Raw genomic sequence first — 19,604 nt, 5'->3', positions numbered from 1 at the left:
AGTTAATTTCTTTTTTCTGTTTGTACATGAAATTACTTCCCTTTTTTTATGATAAAGTACAATACATATGTATTTATATCAGTTTTCCCAGTAATTTAAAAATGAAAGTAAGATAATTTGTATTGATATACTGTTTAGTACCATATAAATGTCATGTATTTCACTTGTTTATTAATTGCCTCCTTTTAATATGACAAAATATTTCATTTTATTTTAATTAATTCCTTTTTTATTTAAGGATAAAAGACAGTAAACCATTACAATGCATATATAGGCATTTGAAAGCATTCACAAATTTTAGATTTCCAGACTTTTTCAAACTACATAACATCTGTGTGAATTTTCTGATATGTAGTTTTGATTTACTTACATCTATAGTATAGAAGAAGACATCGTGATTGCATGCAATATGTTTTGTGAAAAATGTCCCTAAGCCAGGGCTACAAATTTTTGTTGTTTTCTACAAGTAACTGATAACTTCTTCACATGATCTAGGGAGTAAACTTAACCTTGATGTTTTGCCTTACAGACAGCTAAACATCTTCTCCAAGATTCCATGCAGCAACCTTCTGATAGAAAGATGTACCTGTTGTGCAAAGGGGATAAGCTGGCTTGGTGACAGGTATATTAGTTCATATAAAACAATAATAAAATTACACATAAACCTTATATGCATGTATAATTTTTAGCTCACCTATTGGTCAGGTGAGTTTTTGTGATCGCACAATGTCCAGCATTCGTTGTCAGACTGTCTCTCAACATTTAGCTTGTGTATGCGATAGATGCTGTATTTTTCAACTGATCTTCATGAAATTTTGTCAGAATGAATACCTTGTTAAAATCTAGGCCAGATTCGAAAATGGGTCATCTAGGGTAAAAAAACTAGGTCACAAGCTCAAATCAAAGAAAAACATTGTGTATGAGATAAAGAATGTATTTTTCAATTGATCTTCATGAATTTTGGTCAGAATGATAACCCTGATGAAATATAGGCTAAGTTTGATAATGGGTCATTTTGGGTCAAAAAACTAGGTCACTAAGTCAGATCAAAGAAAAACCTTCTGTAAGTGATAAAGGCTGTATTTTTCAACTGATCGTCATGAAATTTTGTCGGTATAAATGCCTCAATAAAATATAGGCCAAGTTTGAAAATGGGTGATAAACTAGGTCACTAGGTCAAATAAAAAAACCTTGTGTAAACAATAGAAGCTAAGTTTTGGTCAGAATGATTGCGTTTAAATCTAGGTCAAGTTGGAATACAGGTCATCTTGGGTGAAAAACTAGGTCACTAAGTCATATCAAAGAAAAAGCTTGTGTTTGCAATAGGGACTGCATTTTACACCAAATCTACATGAAATTTGAACTGAATGTTTGTCTGGATGAAATCTAGGTCAAGTTGGAATGTGGGTCATCTGTGGTCAAAAACTGTCACCCAGTTAAATTAAAGAAAAACCTTGTGTATGCAATAGGGACTGCATTTTACCCTGGATATTCTTCTTATGGTCCTCTATCAAGATTTATGAAATTGTGCCCCAGGAGTGAAAAGAGGCTCAGCCCCGGGGATCACAAGTTTTACATAGACTATATTGGAAAAAACTTTAAAGTTCTTCTTGTTTAAAACCATAAGACATAGGCCTTTGATATTTTGTATGTAGCATTGCCTTGTGGTTCTCTACCAAAATTATATGCCCCTGGAGTGAAAAGAGGCCATGCCCCGGGGGGTCTCAGGTTTTTACATAGACTGATGACTGATATAGGAAAAACCTTTTAAAATCTTCTTGCCTGAAAATGCAAGGGCTAGGCTTTTGGCATTAAGTATGTTGCATTTCCTAGTATTTCTCTACCAGATTTGTTCAAATTATGTCCCTAGGATGAAAAGAGGCCCTGCCCTGGGGGTACCAAGTTTAACATAGACTTATATATGAAGAAAAATAAAGATCTTCTTTTCTGAAAGTTCAAGACCTAGGATTTTGATATTTGAGTGAGTCTAGTCTATTATGATTAATAATTTGCTACTAAGTATTTCAGTTGTAACAATAGAATAATTTGTAGAATATTCCAATTTTTCAGTTGGTTTTATTGTACCCCACGACAACAAAGTTATAAGGGGGGTTATACTGGTTTCAGGTTGTCTGTCTGTCTGTCTGTCCGTCTGTCTGTCTGTCTGTCCGTAGACGCAATCTTGTGCGCACCATCTCGCCTTATCCCCTTGACAGAATTTAATGAAACTTCACACAAGTGATCAGTACCAACAGTAGTTGTGCATGGGGCATGTTAGGTTCTTTTAGAAAAAAAATTTGCAGAGTTATGGGACTTTGTTTTTTTGTTACTATACTATATACATAGACACGACACAATCTTGTGCGCACCATCTCTCCTCATCCCCTTGACACAATTTAATGAAACAGCACACAAGTGATCAGTACCAACAGTAGTTGTGCATGGGGCATGTTAGGTTCTTTTAGAAAAAAAATTTGCAGAGTTATGGGACTTTGTTTTTTTGTTGCTGTACTATATACATAGACACAATCTTGTGCGCACCATCTCTCCTCATCCCCTTGACACAATTTAATGAAACATCACACAAGTGATCAGTACCAACAGTAGTTGTGCATGGGGCATGTTAGGTTCTTTTAGAAAAAAAATTTGCAGAGTTATGGGACTTTGTTTTTTTGTTACTATACTATATACATAGACACGACACAATCTTGTGCGCACCATCTCTCCTCATCCCCTTGACACAATTTAATGAAACAGCACACAAGTGATCAGTACCAACAGTAGTTGTGCATGGGGCATGTTAGGTTCTTTTAGAAAAAAAATTTGCAGAGTTATGGGACTTTGTTTTTTTGTTACTATACTATATACATAGACACAATCTTGTGCGCACCATCTCTCCTCATCCTCTTGACACAATTTAATGAAACTTCACACAAGTGATCAGTAACAACAGTAGTTGTGCATGGGGCATGTTAGGTTCTTTCAGCGACAAAAATTGCAGAGTTATGGGACTTTGTTTCTTGTTAACATACTATGTACATACAGTCTGCATATGCAATTTTGTGCCTACCTAATCTACCAAACCCTTGCACACAATTTAATGAAACTTCACACAAGTGATCAGTACCAACCCTAATTGTGCATGGTGCATGTTACCTTCTTTTAGATAAATATTCTGCATAGTTATGGGACTTTGTTTTTTGTTACTATACTGTATACATACAGTCTATATATACATACAGTCCACATAATTATGCAATCTTGTGTGCGTCAAATTGCAATGTACTGTGTCAGCACATGCGGGGGGGTACATTCATCACCTTTAGTGATAGCTCTAGTTTTTGCAGTAAATCTATTCAGAAATTTTCATTTGACGAAGTATATGGAGAGCTATCCTACTTGCCCCAACGTTGGCGTCTCTATGTCCCAGTTTTGGTTAAAGGCCTAGTTTTTCTTTACAGTTTCCCTATTACCTATTCTCTCTGAAATTACTTGATTGATTTACTTTTAATTTTAAAAGCTATACCACCATCCACGCCATTCAGCTTGAGGGCCATAACTCTCATGCCAGTATTTCATTAATTTTCCCTCCTTTTTACTTCAAGTTAAATTTTTTGTGCATTTTCACAATTATTACTGTATGGATTTTATTCAAATTTAAAATAGTTGCTCCACATCATCACCCACATCATCACCCACATCATATTACACAAGGTCCATAACTCTGGCACCAATTTTTCATGAGTTATGCCCCCTTTTACTTGAAATTTAAGGTAAATTTTTATGCATTTTCACCATATCTCAGTTGTTACTGGATGGATTTGATTCAGACTTGAAGTATTTGTTCCACATTCATATGACACAAGATGCATAATTCTTGCACCAAAATTTTATAAATTATGCCCACTAGAATTATAGTTATTTAGTGTTTTTACACACTTTATCTTTATCTCTCTTATTGTACCCCCCGACAACAAATTTGTAAGGGGGGTATACTGGTTTTTTTCAGGTTGTCTGTCTGTCTGTCTGTCCGTCTGTCCGTAGACGCAATCTTGTGTGCACCATCTCTCCTTATCCCCTTGACAGAATTTAATGAAACTTCACACAAGTTATCAGTACCAACAGTAGTTGTGCATGGGGCATGTTAGGTTCTTTCAGAAAAAAAAATTGCAGAGTTATGGGACTTTGTTTTTTTGTTACTATACTATATACATAGACACAATCTTGTGCGCACCATCTCTCCTCATCCCCTTGACACAATTTAATGAAACTTCACACAAATGATCAGTACCAACAGTAGTTGTGCATGGGGCATGTTAGGTTCTTTTAGAAAAAAAATTTGCAGATTTATGGGACTTTGTTTTTTTGTTACTATACTATATACATAGACACAATCTTGTGCGCACCATCTCTCCTCAACCCTTGACACAATTTAATGAAACTTCACACAAGTGATCAGTAACAACAGTAGTTGTGCATGGGGCATGTTAGGTTCTTTCAGAAAAAATTTTTGCAGAGTTATGGGACTTTGTTTTTTTGTTACTATACTATATACATAGACACAATCTTGTGCGCACCATCTCTCCTCATCCCCTTGACACAATTTAATGAAACTTCACACAAATGATCAGTACCAACAGTAGTTGTGCATGGGGCATGTTAGGTTCTTTTAGAAAAAAAATTTGCAGAGTTATGGGACTTTGTTTTTTTGTTACTATACTATATACATAGACACAATCGTGTGCGCACCATCTCTCCTCAACCCTTGACACAATTTAATGAAACTTCACACAAGTGATCAGTAACAACAGTAGTTGTGCATGGGGCATGTTAGGTTCTTTCAGAAAAAATTTTTGCAGAGTTATGGGACTTTGTTTTTTTGTTACTATACTATATACATAGACACAATCTTGTGCGCACCATCTCTCCTCATCCCCTTGACACAATTTAATGAAACTAGTGATCAGTAACAACAGTAGTTGTGCATGGGGCATGTTAGGTTCTTTCAGCGACAAAAATTGCAGAGTTATGGGACTTTGTTTTTTGTTAACATACAATGTACATACAGTCTGCATATGCAATCTTGTGCATGCCTAATCTACCAAACCCTTGCACACAATTCAATGAAACTTCACACAAGTGATCAGTACCAACCCTAGTTGTGCATGGTGCATGTTACATTCTTTTAGATAAATATTCTGCATAGTTATGGGACTTTGTTTTTTGTTACTATACTGTATACATACAGTCTATATACATACAGTCCACATAATTATGCAATCTTGTGTGCGTCAAATTGCAATGTACTGTGTCAGTGCATGCGGGGGTTACATTCATCACCTTTAGTGATAGCTCTAGTTACTTTTTATTTTGGACACAGACTAAAGCTATTGTGCAATATCTTTATCCACCATTAAAGTCATTGAACACTCAAGTGACAGCTCCAGTTTCCTCAGATGTGCCAATTTTTAGCTCACATGAGCACAAAGTGCTCAAGGTGAGCTTTTGTGACCGCCCTGTGTCCGTCGTCAGTCGTCCATCGTCGTCAACAATTTGACTGTTAACGCTCTAGAGGTCACAACTTTAGCCCAATCTTAATGAAACTTGGTCAGAATGTTACCCTCAATAAAATCTTGGACGAGTTCGATATTGGGTCATCTGTGGTCAAAAACTAGGTCACTAGGTCAAATCAAAGGAAAAACTTGTTAACACTCTGGAGGTCACAATTTTATTTAGCCCAATCTTAATGAAACTTGGTCAGAATGTTACCCTCAATAAAATCTTGGACGAGTTCGATATTGGGTCATGTTGGGTCAAAAACTAGGTCACTAGGTTAAATCAAAGGAAAAGCTTGTTAACACACTGGAGATCACAATGTTGGCCCAATCTTAATGAAACTTGGTCAGAATGTTACCCTCAATAAAATCTTGGACGAGTTAGATATTGGGTCATCTGGGGTCAAAAACTAGGTCACCAGGTCAAATCAAAGGAAAAGCTTGTTAACACTGTAGAGGCCACATTTATGACTGTATCTTCATGAAACTTAGTCAGAAAGTTAAACTTAATGATCTCAAGATCCAGTTTGAATCTGGGTCATGTAGGGTCAAAAACTAGGTCACCCGGTCGAATCAAAGGCAAAGCTAGTTTACACTGTAGAGGCCACATTTATGATTATATCTTTATGAAACTTGGTCAAAATGTTAATCTTGATGGTCAGGTTTAAATCTGGGTCAGGTGGGGTCAAAAACTAGGTCACTAGGTCAAATCAAAGGAAAAGCTTGTTAACACTCTAGAGGCCACGTTTATGACAATATCTTCATGAAACTTAGTCAGAATGTTAAACTTAATGATCTTTAGGTCAAGTTCGAATCTGGGTCATGTCAGGTCAAAACTAGGTCACCGGGTCAAATCAAAGGAAAAGCTAGTTAACACTCAGGAGGCCACATTTATGACCTTATCTTAATGAAACTTGGTCTGAATGTTAATCTTGATGATCTGTAGATCAAGTTCAAATCTGGGTCAGGTTGGGTCAAAAGCTAGGTCACTAGGTCAAATCAAAGGAAAAGCTTGTTAACACTCTAGAGGCCACATTTATGACTGTATCTTCATGAAACTTAGTCAGAATGTTAAACTTTATGATCTTCAGTTCAAATTTGAATCTGGGTCGTGCGGGGTCAAAAACTAGGTCACGGGGTCAAATCAAAGGAAAAGCTAGTTAACACTTTAGAGGCCACATTTATGATCATATCTTAATGAAACTTGGTCAGAATGTTAATCTTGATGATCTTTAGGTCAGTAGGTCAGGTGAGCGATACAGGGCCTTCATGGCCCTCTTGTCACTTTCCAGGATCGAAATAGTCGAGCGTTCTGTTTCCTATGACAGCTCTTGTTATAGCAATGCAAGAAAATATGAACAGTATTCAATAACCAAAGTAACAACCTACTGCATGAAATATCACATGAAGTTGTTAATATTTCTTCAATCTTGATTTTCAGCAATAAAATGAGCAGATTTCAAAAGTTGGCCTTTGGCAGTCAAAAGTTAAAATGACTTGGAACAGTCAAACTAACCAAAACATTGCAGGTAAGCATGCAGAAATGTAGTTCAGTTTATAGATATTTTTATTCGCCCGTCTGAAAAAACAGGATGTATTATGGGAATGCCCCAGGAGGAGCCCCGCGGGCAACATCCACAGACTTTGTCCGAAGCATATCTTCTTCACGGATTGAGGGATTTTGATGAAACTTGGCACAATAGTTCACCATCATGAGACGGAGTGTCATACGCAAGGACCGGGTCCCTAGGTCTAAGGTCAAGGTCACAGAGGCCAAAAGGCAGATAGAAGAATGATTGGTCCGGAGCAGTTCTTCATGCATGGAGGGATTTTGATGTAACTTGAAACAATTGTACACCATCATGAGACAGAGTGCCATGCGTTGGTCCCTTGTTTAAAATTACTTCCCTTTGTTGATACTATAAATAGCTTATATTGTAACTTGTTCGTTACAAGTGGTAGGAAAAAATGGAGACCACTTTTCTGTAATACAATATGCATGTTACTTCCAATTTTGAGGTGTGTTTTAACCTAGTTCTATCTGGAAAGGATCTTTTTGTGGACTTACAATTGTTTTTTTAAAGATTAGTTGTTAGAATCTACTATAAATAATTTATATTGTAATTTTTATAATTGACCGTAGGGAAAAACCAAGACCACTTTTCTGTGGTACAACATAGGTGTTACTTTCAAATTTTAGGTGTGTTTTAAGGTATTTCTAGTGGATAAGGAGCTTTTTTTGTTGACTTAGAAAAACAGAAGAAGTACAATGATTAGTAAACAACCACAAAATTAAAATTCCATTTGGAAATACAGTTGCTAGTATAAAGAAATTTGCTGTGAATGGCGTATATTGTGACATTCTGGCACTCTTGTATATACAATTGTGTAACTTTCAATGAAGTTCTGGACACCACAACTTTACATGTTTTTAATTTTCTGTATTACATCATAACTTATCAAGTCTATTCGGTATCGTATCAACAATGAAAAGACCGTTACTGAGACTATAATATAATCATTGTTTTTAGCTCTTCGTGCTCAAGGTGAGCTTTGGTGATCGCCCTGTGACCGTTGTCTGTCTTCGTCAGTCCATCCGTCCGTTCGTCCGTCGTCAACAGTTTGACTGTTAACGCTCTAGAGGTCACAAATTTGACCTAATCTTAATGAAAGAATGTTACCCTCAATAAAATCTTGGACAAGTTTGACATTGGGTTATCTGGGGTCAAAAACTAGGTCACCAGGTCAAATCAAAGGAAAAGTTTGTTAACACTCTAGAGGTCACAATTTTAGCCCAATCTTAATGAAACTTGGTCAGAATGTCACCCTTAACAAAATCTTACAAAAGTTTGATTTTGGGTCATCTGGGGTCAAAAACTAGGTCACCACATCAGATCAAAGGAAAAACTTGTTAACACTCTAGAGGTCACAATTTTGAACCAATATTAATGAAACTTGGTCAGAATGTTACCCTTAATAAAATCTGGACGGGTTCGATATTGGGTCATCTGGGGTCAAAAACTAGATCACAAGGTCAAATCAAAGGAAAAGTTTGTTAACTCTATAGAGGCCACATTTATGACTATATCTTCATGAAACTTGGCCAGATCGTTAATATTGATGATCTGAAAGTCTAGTTTGAATCTGGAAAATGTAGATTTAAAAACTAGGTCACAAGGTCAAATCAAAGGAAAAGCTAGTTAACACTCTAGAGGCCACATTTATGAACCTATCTTAATGAAACTTGGTCAGAATGTTAATCTTGATGATCCATAGGTCAAGTTCAAATCTGGGTCAGGTGGGGTCAAAAACTAGGTCACCGGGTTAAATCAAAGGAAAAGCTTGTTAACACTCTAGAGGTCACAATTTTGGCCCAATCTTAATGAAACTGGGTCAGAATGTTTCCCTCAATAAAGTCTTGGATGATTTTGATATTAGGTCATCCATCTGAGGTCAAAAACTAGGTCATCAGGTCAAATCAAAGGAATAGCTTGTTAACACTGTAGTGGCCACATTTATGACCATATCTTAACAAGAGCCATGTTAGACATGGCTAATCCCCCTGCCGGGCATATTATAATTGAAGGCTAAAGTTCCTGGCAAGTTAGTGTCTGAAAGTATTAATTTTGGGGAAAGCTTTGAACAACCGTTTAGTTGTGGTCCGCATCAGGGGTTTTAAAGATGTGGAAGAAAGGATAAGTCAGTAGTGAGGTGGTTTACTGCTAAATTTTATTAATTTTCATGAACAGTATAGCTATGATGTTTTTCTATATGGCTACTGTAAAAAGAAGGAATGGAAAGCTAACAGGGAACAAGTGCCAGAATGTCACAATATATGCCCGTCGCAGCAAATTTCTTTACTCTAGCAGCTGTATTTGCAAATGGAATGTTAATTTTGTGGTTGTTTAGTAATCATTGTAAGTCTTTTGTTTTTTTTTTAAGTCCACAAAAAAACTCCTTACCAGGTAAAGATACCTTATATATAATAAAATACACCTAAAATTGGAGAGTAACATCTATGTTGTACCACAGAAAAGTGGTCTTGTTTTTTCCCTATGGTCAGTTATAAAAATGTAACAATATAAGTTATTTATAGTAACAACTAAGGGAAGTTAATCTTAAAAAAAAAAAAAAAAAAAAAAAAATTGCAAGTCCACACAAAACTCTTTATCAGGTAGAGATTGGTCAAAATACACCTCAAAATTGGATTTAGCATGCATGTTGTACTACAGAAAAGTGATCTTGATTTTTCCCTACGTCTAGTAATGGAAAAGTTACAATAAAAGCTATTTCAAGTAACAACAAAGGGAAGTAATTCTAAAGAAGGGAACTGCGCATGACACTTTGTCTCATGATGGTGTATAAGTGTGCCAAGTTACATCAAAATCCCTCCATGCATGAAGAAGAAATGCTTCGGACGAAGTCATTCTTGTATCTGACCTTTGGCCTCTAAATGTGACCTTGACCTTAGACCTAGTGACCTGGATCTTGTGTATGACACTCCGTCTCATGGTGGTGAACATTTGTGCCAAGTTATATCAAAATCCCTCTATGCATGAAGAAGAAATGCTCTGCTGACAAATTTTTTTAAGAAATTATGATAAAGGGGAATAACTCAAAAAATAGGCAAGGTAGAGTTATTGTTCTTGCACAGTGCACTTCCTCCCAATGTGTTCTATCAGTGTATGAAGTTTGAAGAAAATCCCTCCAGTACTTTTGGGGTTATGCGCCGTACAAAATGTTTTAAGAAAATATGATAAAGGGGAATAACTCAAAAAATAGGCAAGGTAGAGTTATTTTTCTTGCACATTGCACTTCCTCCTAATGTATTCTATAAGTGTATGAAGTTTGAAGAAAATCCCTCCAGTACTTTTGGAGTTATGCTCCAGACAAAATGTTTTAAGAAAATATGATAAAGGGGAATAACTCAAAAAATAGGCAAGGTAGAGTTATTGTTCTTGCACACTGCACTTCCTCCCAATGTGTTCTATCAGTGTATGAAGTTTGAAGAAAATCCCTCCAGTACTTTTGGAGTTATGCTCCGGACAAAGATCGTTGCGGACGCACGGACGGACGCACGCACGGACGGAGAGCATTTCTAATATCCCCTTCGCCTTTGGCGGGGGGATAAATGAAGCTTGGTCAGAATGTTAATCTTGATGATCTGTAGGTCAAGTTTAAATCTGGGTCAGGTGGGGGTCAAAAACTAGGTCAATAGGTCAAATCAAAGGAAAAGCTTGTTAACACTCTAGAAGCCATATTTATGACTGTATCTTCATGACACTTAATCAGAATGTTAATCTTTATGATCTTTAGGTCAAGTTTGAATCTGGGTCATGTGAGGTCAAAAACTAGGTCACCGGGTCAAATGAAAGGAAAAGCTAGTTAACACTTTAGATGCTACATTTATGACCATATCTTAATGAAACTTGGTCAGAATGTTGATCTTGATGATCTTTTAGGTCAGTAGGTCAGGTGAAGGCCTCCATGGCCCTCTTGTATATCCTGATGAAAGTTTAATTACCATTTAGTGCTCATAAAATGTTAATTCTGTTGGTAGCAGAAGCCTGACTGTCCAACTTTGATCACAAAAATACTTTGAAACACTAAACAATGTGTTAGTCATATGACCTGGATCTTGTGTGTGACACTCCGTCTCATGGTGGTGAACATTTGTGCCAAGTTATATCAAAATCCCTCTATGCATGAAGAAGAAATGCTCCGCTGACAAATTTTTTAAAGAAATTATGATAAAGGGGAATAACTCAAAAAATAGGCAAGGTAGAGTTATCGTTCTTGCACAATGCACTTCCTCCCAATGTGTTCTATCAGTGTATGAAGTTTGAAGAAAATCCCTCCAGTACCTTTGGGGTTATGCTCCATACAAAATGTTTTAAGAAAATATGATAAAGGGGAATAACTCAAAAAATAGGCAAGGTAGAGTTATTTTTCTTGCACATTGCACTTCCTCCTAATGTATTCTATAAGTGTATGAAGTTTGAAGAAAATCCCTCCAGTACTTTTGGAGTTATGCTCCAGACAAAATGTTTTAAGAAAATTGTAAAATTTAAGTAATTGGACCCATTAATAATTGATAATTATTGTATGAAAATGAGTGACCTTTCTGCTTGTTTACACTTTCCTTACCTGTTTGCACTTGGTATGAAACTCAGTGACTTTCTTGATACCAACTTGACATGTTTACACTATCATGAAGCACAGTGACTTTCTTGCTGCCAGCATTACCTTTGTGCACTGTCACGAAGTTCAGTAACTTTCTTGCTTCCAGCTCTACCTGTGTACATTGTCATGAAGCCAAGTGACTTTCTTGCTGCCAGCTTTACCAGGTTACTTTGTCATGAAGCTGAGTGACTTTCATGCTACCAGCTATACCCCAGTACATTGTCATGAAGCCGAGTGACTTTCTTGTTACTAGCTTTACCTGTGTACATTGTCATGAAGCCGAGTGACTTTCTTGCTACTAGCTTTACGTGAGTACATTGTTGTGAAGCCAAGTGACTTTCTTGCTGATAACTCTACCTGTGTATATTGTCATGAAGCCGAGTGACTTTCTTGCTACTAGCTTTACCTGACTACATTGTCATGAAGCCGAGTGACTTTCTTGCTGATAACTCTACCTGTGTACACTGTCATGAAGCCGAGTGACTTTCTTACTACTAGCTTTACCTGTGTACACTGTCATGAAGCCCAGTGACTTTCTTGCTGATAGCTCTACCTGTGTACACTGTCATGAAGCCCAGTGACTTTCTTTCTTCCAGCTTTACCTGTGTACACTGTCATGAAGCTCAATGACTTTCTTCCTACAAACTCTTCCTGTGAACATTGTCATGAAGCCGGCTGACTTTCTTGATTCCAGCTCTACCTGTGTACACTGTCATAAAGCTCAGTGACTTTCTTGCTACTAGCTCTACCTGTGTACATTGTCATGAAGCCAAGAGACTTTCTTGATGCCAGCTCTACCTGTGTATACTGTCATGAAGCTTAGTGACTTCCTTGATGCCAGCTTTATCTGTGTACAATGTCATGAAGCTGAGTGACTTTCTTGATTCCAGCTCTACCTGTGTACATTGTCATGAAGCCCAGTGATTTTCTTGATTCAGGCTTTACCTGTGCACACTATCATGAAGCTCAGTGAACTTCTTGCTACCAGCTCTACAGGTATACACTGTCATGAAGCTCAGTGACTTTCTTGATTCCAGCTTTACCTGTGTACACTGTCATGAAGCCCAGTGACTTTCTTGATACCAGCTTTACCTGTGTACAATGTCATTAAGCCCAGTGACTTTCTTGATGCCAGCTTTACCTGTGTACAATGCAGTGGTACAATGTCATTAAGCCCAGTGACTTTCTTGCTGCCAGCTCTACCTGTGAACACTGTCATGAAGCCGAGTGACATATTCAATGCCAGCTCTACCTGTGTACACTGTCACGAAGCCGAGTGTCTTTCTTGCTACAAGCTCTACCTGTGTAAACTGTCATGAAGCTCCGTGACTTTCTTGCTACCAGCTTTACCTGTGTACACTGCCATATAATTAATAAATAATAATATTGAAATTGATTATTGAGTTTTAAAGTTAAAGTCCATAACATCTCCATAAACGAAATGTCAAGCTTTTTAATTTTCTCTGACTTTCAATCATAAGTTTTCACATATATAACACGTATATAATAATATTACAACATTTTCAGGCCAGTTGAAACCAGAGATTACCGGTACATTTTGAAAACCTGAGTTATTAGATTGGGGTAGATGTCGGTCGGGCAGGCCGGCGGCGGCGGCGGCGTCAAACTGGTGTTTCCGGTCAATAACTTTTGTTTCGGTAAAGATATTTGAATAAAACTTGGTATGTATGTAGCTTATATCAAGACAAAGGCTGGGATTGATTTTGGGGTTTCTGGAGTCAAGGTCAAATTCACTGTTACTTTAAATAGAAAAAGGGTTTCCGGTCAATAACTTTTGTTTCGGTAAAGATATTTGAATAAAACTTGGTATGTATGTAGCTTAAATCAAGACAAAAGCTGGGATTGATTTTGGGGTTCTGGGGTCAAGGTCAGGTCACTGTTACATAAAATAGAAAAAGGGTTTCCGGTCAATAACTTAACTTGGGAAAATGAGCTATCATGATGAAACTGGTGTATAGAAAACTTATAAAAAGTTGTAGCTTGGATTGATTTTGGGTTTCTGGGATCAAGGTCAAGGTCATGTTACTAAAAATAGGGTTAGGGTTAGGTTAAAGGGTTAGGGTTAGCATATCTTCAAAATGCATGGAGGGATTTCCCATGAAAGTTGCACAATTGTTCACCATCATGAGACGGAGTGTCGTGCGCAAGAAACCAGGTCCCTAGGTCTAAGGTCAAGGTCACACTTAGAGGTCAAAGGATACAAGAATGAAAACTTTGTCCGGAGCATATCTTCTTCATGCATAGAGGGATTTTGATGTAACTTGGCACAATTATACACCATCATGAGACGAAGTGTCTTGCGCAGTTCCCTTCTTAGAATTACTTCCCTTTGTTGTTACTATAAATAGCTTATATTATAACTTTTTCATTACTAGACGTAGGGAAAAATCGAGGACCACTTTTCTGTGAACAACATGCATGTTACATCCAATTTTGAGGTTATTTTGACCAATCTCTACCTGGTAAGGATTTCTGTGTGGACTTAAAAAAAAAAATTTGTATTTTTTTTTTTTGTATTTTTTTTTTTTTTCAGATTAACTTCCCTTAGTTGTTACTATAAATAACTTATATTGTAACTTTTTTTATAATTGACCGTAGGGAAAAACCAAGACCACTTTTCTGTGGTACAACATAGTTGTTACTTTTTAATTTTAGGTGTATTTTAAGGTTCTCTACCTGGTAAGGAGATTTTTGTGGACTTAGAAAAACAAAGAATTACATGATTACTAAACAACCACAAAATTAAAATCACATCTGCAATACAGGTGCTAGAGTAAAGAAATTTGCTGTGACGGCGTATATTGTGACATTCTGGCACTCTTGTTTATTCTTATGAAAAGTGTTGAAAACCTGGTTTCATGGCATTGCCGCGTTTCTTGTTTGGTGATCATTTGACGAAGCCAGTTGTAGTGCTTTTACAGTTAGGGAGAGTGAGTTTACATTTTGCTGGAACCTTGTTACAGGTATTTCTCTATTACAAAAAGGAACAGAAGGCATGGAAGACTGTTTATGCCTACAAATAATCACATTGATATATATATATATGTTGGTAAATTCATCCATGCTAAGCACTTAGTGTTTTGAGTTTTCACTTTTAAACATGTTCAAGGAATTCCAATGATACACTTACACAGATGAATCATGTTGAGAAATTGTGTGCTATGTACATGAATCAGATTTTTACATCAAAGTCAAGGTCACAGCCAAGGGCACTGCAGTTCATGGGTGTTCATTTTTTAATTCACATATTCATTTTAGCTTAATTGTGATGGAATCTTCAAGCTTATTTGAACCACATCTGTGTCCACAGTATTGATGTCATAATGTAGGGATAATGCATGTTTTTTCGTGTTATAACATCTGCAGAATCCCGAGAGATTGGTTGGTACCCAAGCCCGTTACGGCGTGGGTACCAACGATTCTTGAGGGATTCTGAAGATGTTATAACATGAATAGAACATGCGCTAACGCTATTCTAGCAGAAAATGCATAAAAAACATGTGAATTAATATATTGTCCCTCAACGTCATTGAATTTCCATGAAATGCGTGGTAAAGTCTACGTTGTGTTGTCACGTTGACGTCATTTCATTTTGAATTATCCGTTTTGGGGCCGTAATGCGTTTACGCTTTGCCACAGAACGTGGATATATAAAAAGGTGTTATAACAACATGTGAGCGCAAAGAATCTCTCTGTTAACACACGTTCTCTCTCCTGTTAAAACACCCCCGAAAAGTGACAATAACAGCAGTTTTATGCTAGAATAGAGGATGTGGTCTTGACCCCATTGGGTCTCAAACCCATGAACCCCGGGGTGATCAACACGACACCTTAACCATTATACTACCGCTCCCCCACCTCATGTTTACTAATGACCTCTCTTGTTCAATCTCCACATATGATACACATTCTGTTTGTGCTCTGCCTTTCACCAGTAGGCATGTGGAAACACCACGAAAAAGGGTACAAAAATAATGTAAACATTTCATTTGAAAGATTTCTTTTGTATATTTAGTGGTATTATAATATCATTTCATTTTGACATTCTTGTCAACCATATACACAGTAAACATTTTATATGTCATTTCTGCAAGAAAGCTATTACTATATTAATAGATAATAACTTGGAAGTCCTTGTTATTCTTAAAAGAAATTAGAATATTAGATGTCATATGTCTGCATTAAACAGCCAAAACACACAAAATTGTATTGTGACAATATTTTATGATTCTGTTGTATTTCATATTCATACCAGTTGTATTTTCAGGTCAGGTATATACTCCGGTTACAGATTGCAGTATCAGCCAGAAACCACAGCCATTCTAAATATAGGACGAACACAATCAGACAACCTGGCAAGAAGATTTTACGATCAGGAGTGTTGACATTCTGCTCAAGATTCTAGTCTGGAGATACCATCGGCGATCTTAGAGATTTAAGTTTAAAAATGTGAAATTGACTTTTAAAAGACTACATTAATATTTTATACTGTTTTCAGTCAAAGGGTTTAAACTTCTTTTTTGGGGGGAGGGGGGATAACTGTACTGCATACAATTTTGTATGGCAAAATAAAACAAAGAAAAATATTTTTATGTTAAAAATACCTTTTTATATATGAATACTTATGAATTGACTTTTTCATGTCTCTAAGATACGCAAGATTGCAGTGATTGCTTGTTAGCTCATCAGAGCACGAAGTATTCAAGGTGAGCAATTGTGACCGGTCATTGTCAGTTCGATGGGTCAGCGCAACACGGTCGTAACTCATTTTTTGAAAACTTTACAGGAGAAGCAAAAAATATTTTTGTATTCAAATGATGTAATGAAAAACAATACAATCTATATTATTTTTATCAAATAACAGTAATAACTACAATACTATGGGAAAAAATGTCAAAAAAATGTTCACTGAGGAGTTATTTGAAAGTTTTCCAGTTACGACCATGTTGCGCTGAAATGTGCGGAAATTTTGTCAAAAACTTAGTGCAACAAGGTCGTAACTAAATGATAACAAATAATTTATTGAAGATAATTCATAACAGAGATGTTTATTCAAAAGACTATTAATTCAATATTTTTAAGCATTATCCATTTATCTTTTTCTTTACTTTCATTGACTTGTTTTACTCGCAAAAATGTCAAAAAAAATCATATATGTAGAAATAAAAATGTACTACTACAAAAACACATTTTAAATTATTTAAAAGTATTTTACAGTAAAAAGACAATAAGAGCTTGACTTGGTCCAAGATATTTGCATATTTTACTGAATGTAGGCGCTGAGAGTTTTAGTATTCAATGTTATTTCAGTATTTTACAGTAAATAGACAATAAGAGCTTGACTGGTCAAAGGTACTTGAACTGAATATAGGCACTGGGAGCCTTTATGGTCAAACTTATTTCATTATTTTACAGTAAATGGACAATAGAAGCTTGACTGTTCTAAAATATTTACATATTTTACTGAATATAGGCACTGAGAGCTTTTATGGTCAAAGTTATTTCAGTATTTTACAGTAAATGGACAGTAAGTGCTTGACTGGTCCAAGGTACTTGAATATTTTACATTATGTAGACACTGAGTGTCTTTAAAGTAAAGATATTTGCATATTTTATAGAATATAGGCATTATGAGCCTTTAAGGTCTAAGGTATTTGAATATGTCTGTGTTTAGTTATTAGATTTTCATCAAGAAATATGCACCGGTTCTGCAGCATAAATAATGCATGCAACAGGAGCCCAATACTATTCTGCAAAAGAACGTGTGCATGCTTCTTGATACAAGTCTAAAAGTCTTTTTATTACATAAAAATCTACACCTAAACAATTATCAGTAGTATAAATTTGCTCTTTAGCTTGAGTAAAATTGAAATGTCATAATTAAAGAACATGATCAACACAACAACACAGTCACATGAAACTAACATCAAAAATGATGCCATACACCTGATGTGAAATTTGAATGTCAGTATGGTCTGTTCCTGGAACATTTTGTAATATATGTATGAAATGGCAGCCTCTGATGCATATTTTTTTGTCTAAATTTTCAGGTATTGAGAGGGTCCCCACCTCCTGTTAGGTTGGTCAGGGGAGTCTCCCTCTGGAATATCTATAGGTATAAAATGGAAGCCTCTGGTGCTTTTTTTGGGTCACAACTTCTGTTAAGGGGGTCAGGTGGATCTCTCCCTGGATTTTCTTTTTTAATTTAGGCATGAAATGGTGGCCTCAGGTGCAACTGAGTTTAAATGTAAAGGTAGAGAAGGGGATATAAAGGTAGAAAAGGGTTTCAGAGGGTTTCCCCTAGAAATATTTTAAATATAGTTATGAAATATTGGCTTCTTGTGCATTTTTGGGTCTGAATTTTGAGGTACAAGAGGTTAGCCCTCCCTCCTGTTAGTGAGACTCAAGTGAGGAGAGAGGGGAGGGGCTCTCCCCTGGATGAAATGGTTGCCTCTTGTGCATTTCTGGGTCTAAATTTTGAAGTACAGGAGGGGATTACTCCTTCCTGTTTGGTATAATACCTCCTTCCTATTTGGGAAGGGGGAAAGAGTCTCCTCTGGAAGGTTTTGAAATTTAGGTATGAAACTAGAGCTGCTTTTGAGAAAAGCACATGTCTCCCACAACTGCCAAATCATCTGAATAGTAGTATAAGATCGGATGAGAAATGTTCAAGCGTATACCCTACTCCCTATATATTCTTAATTCCCAATCAGACTTCCAGTGCTTTGATATCAAAAACAACCCAATCAGACTTTCAGAGCTTTGATACAACCCAATCAGACTTCCAGTGCTTTGATTATCAAATACAATCCGATCAGTCTTTCAGTGCTTTGTTTATTAAAAACCAATGTTTCAACGGCCATACTTCCAAAGTGTCTGGGCTGATTTGGCTAGTTATCAAAGTTGGCTGAGGACTTATTGGCAAACACATTTTTTTCAAGTTTGGTGAAGATCGAATGAGAACTGTTTTGACTTAAGAGTGTGGACAAGATTTGTGATAGACAGACAGATGGACAGACAAGAGTAAATCAATATGTCTCCCACCACACAGTGGTATGGGAGACATAATAATGGCCTATAGTGCATTTTTTGGTCTATATGTTGAGATAAAGGAGGGGATACTTCCCTCCTGTTATGGGCTCGGGAGCACCTCCCCTCCTGGAAATTTTGAAATGCAGGCATGAAATGGTGGCCTCTGGTGCAGTTTTGGGTCTATATATTGAGAAAATATTATTTTGTTTGCCAAAATAGTTGCATGCAACTTCGATGAGTTTAAGTCACTGGGGGGTATAGGTGGGAGCACAGGCTCTCTTGGCCATGCCCCTTGATCAGCCAGGCCTTTATGTTGGTGTTTCGCAACATAAAAATCAAGTAAATCATTCATTAAATTTAAATGTAAATGCTGGTCAATTTATTTATGTTTTAGTGGTTTAACGACTTATACAAATATTCGATATACCCAACAAAATCTTCTGTATATCCAAATAAAACTTATCGGAATAGGAGCTTTACAAGCAGAAGTCATGCTTCACTTATAGCACAGAAAAATTTCCACCTTTAATAATACCATTTTGTATTTTGCACAATTGCATACAAAAAGGAAAAATGTTATTTCATTGTTATCCTTTCACAGTTTTACATGAAACTTGCATAAAGGAAAGTTTATTTAATAATTACAAGTATAAAAAGGTGCCTTTTTATGCCCCCGAAGGGAGGCATATAGTTTTTGAACCGTCTGTCGGTCTGTCCGCAATTTTCGTGTCCGGTCCATATCTTTGTCATCGATGGATGGATTTTCAAATAACTTGGCATGAATGTGTACCACAGTAAGACGATGTGTCGCAA

General features: G+C 36.5%; 1 long non-coding RNA gene across 2 annotated transcripts in view; it reads left to right on the top strand.

The window, feature by feature from the left end:
* The window catches only part of LOC123543622 (uncharacterized), a 47,386-nt gene extending 30,893 nt beyond the window's left edge, over positions 1-16,493 (top strand). The window contains exons 10-12 of one of the 2 annotated variants that reach the window (XR_008367690.1): positions 530-622; positions 6,997-7,084; positions 16,027-16,493. This is a non-coding gene — a long non-coding RNA (uncharacterized LOC123543622). Of the gene's footprint in view, positions 1-529; positions 623-6,996; positions 7,085-13,265; positions 13,600-16,026 lie in introns of those variants that run through there. The other variant, XR_008367689.1, reaches the window with a different exon arrangement.
* Positions 16,494-19,604: the final 3,111 nt, after the last annotated feature.

This window comes from Mercenaria mercenaria, chromosome 16 (genome assembly GCF_021730395.1).
Source record: "Mercenaria mercenaria strain notata chromosome 16, MADL_Memer_1, whole genome shotgun sequence".
NCBI lineage: Eukaryota > Metazoa > Mollusca > Bivalvia > Venerida > Veneridae > Mercenaria > Mercenaria mercenaria.
Note: the sequence above shows the minus strand (reverse complement) of the source record. Positions and strands in the feature narration are given on the sequence as shown.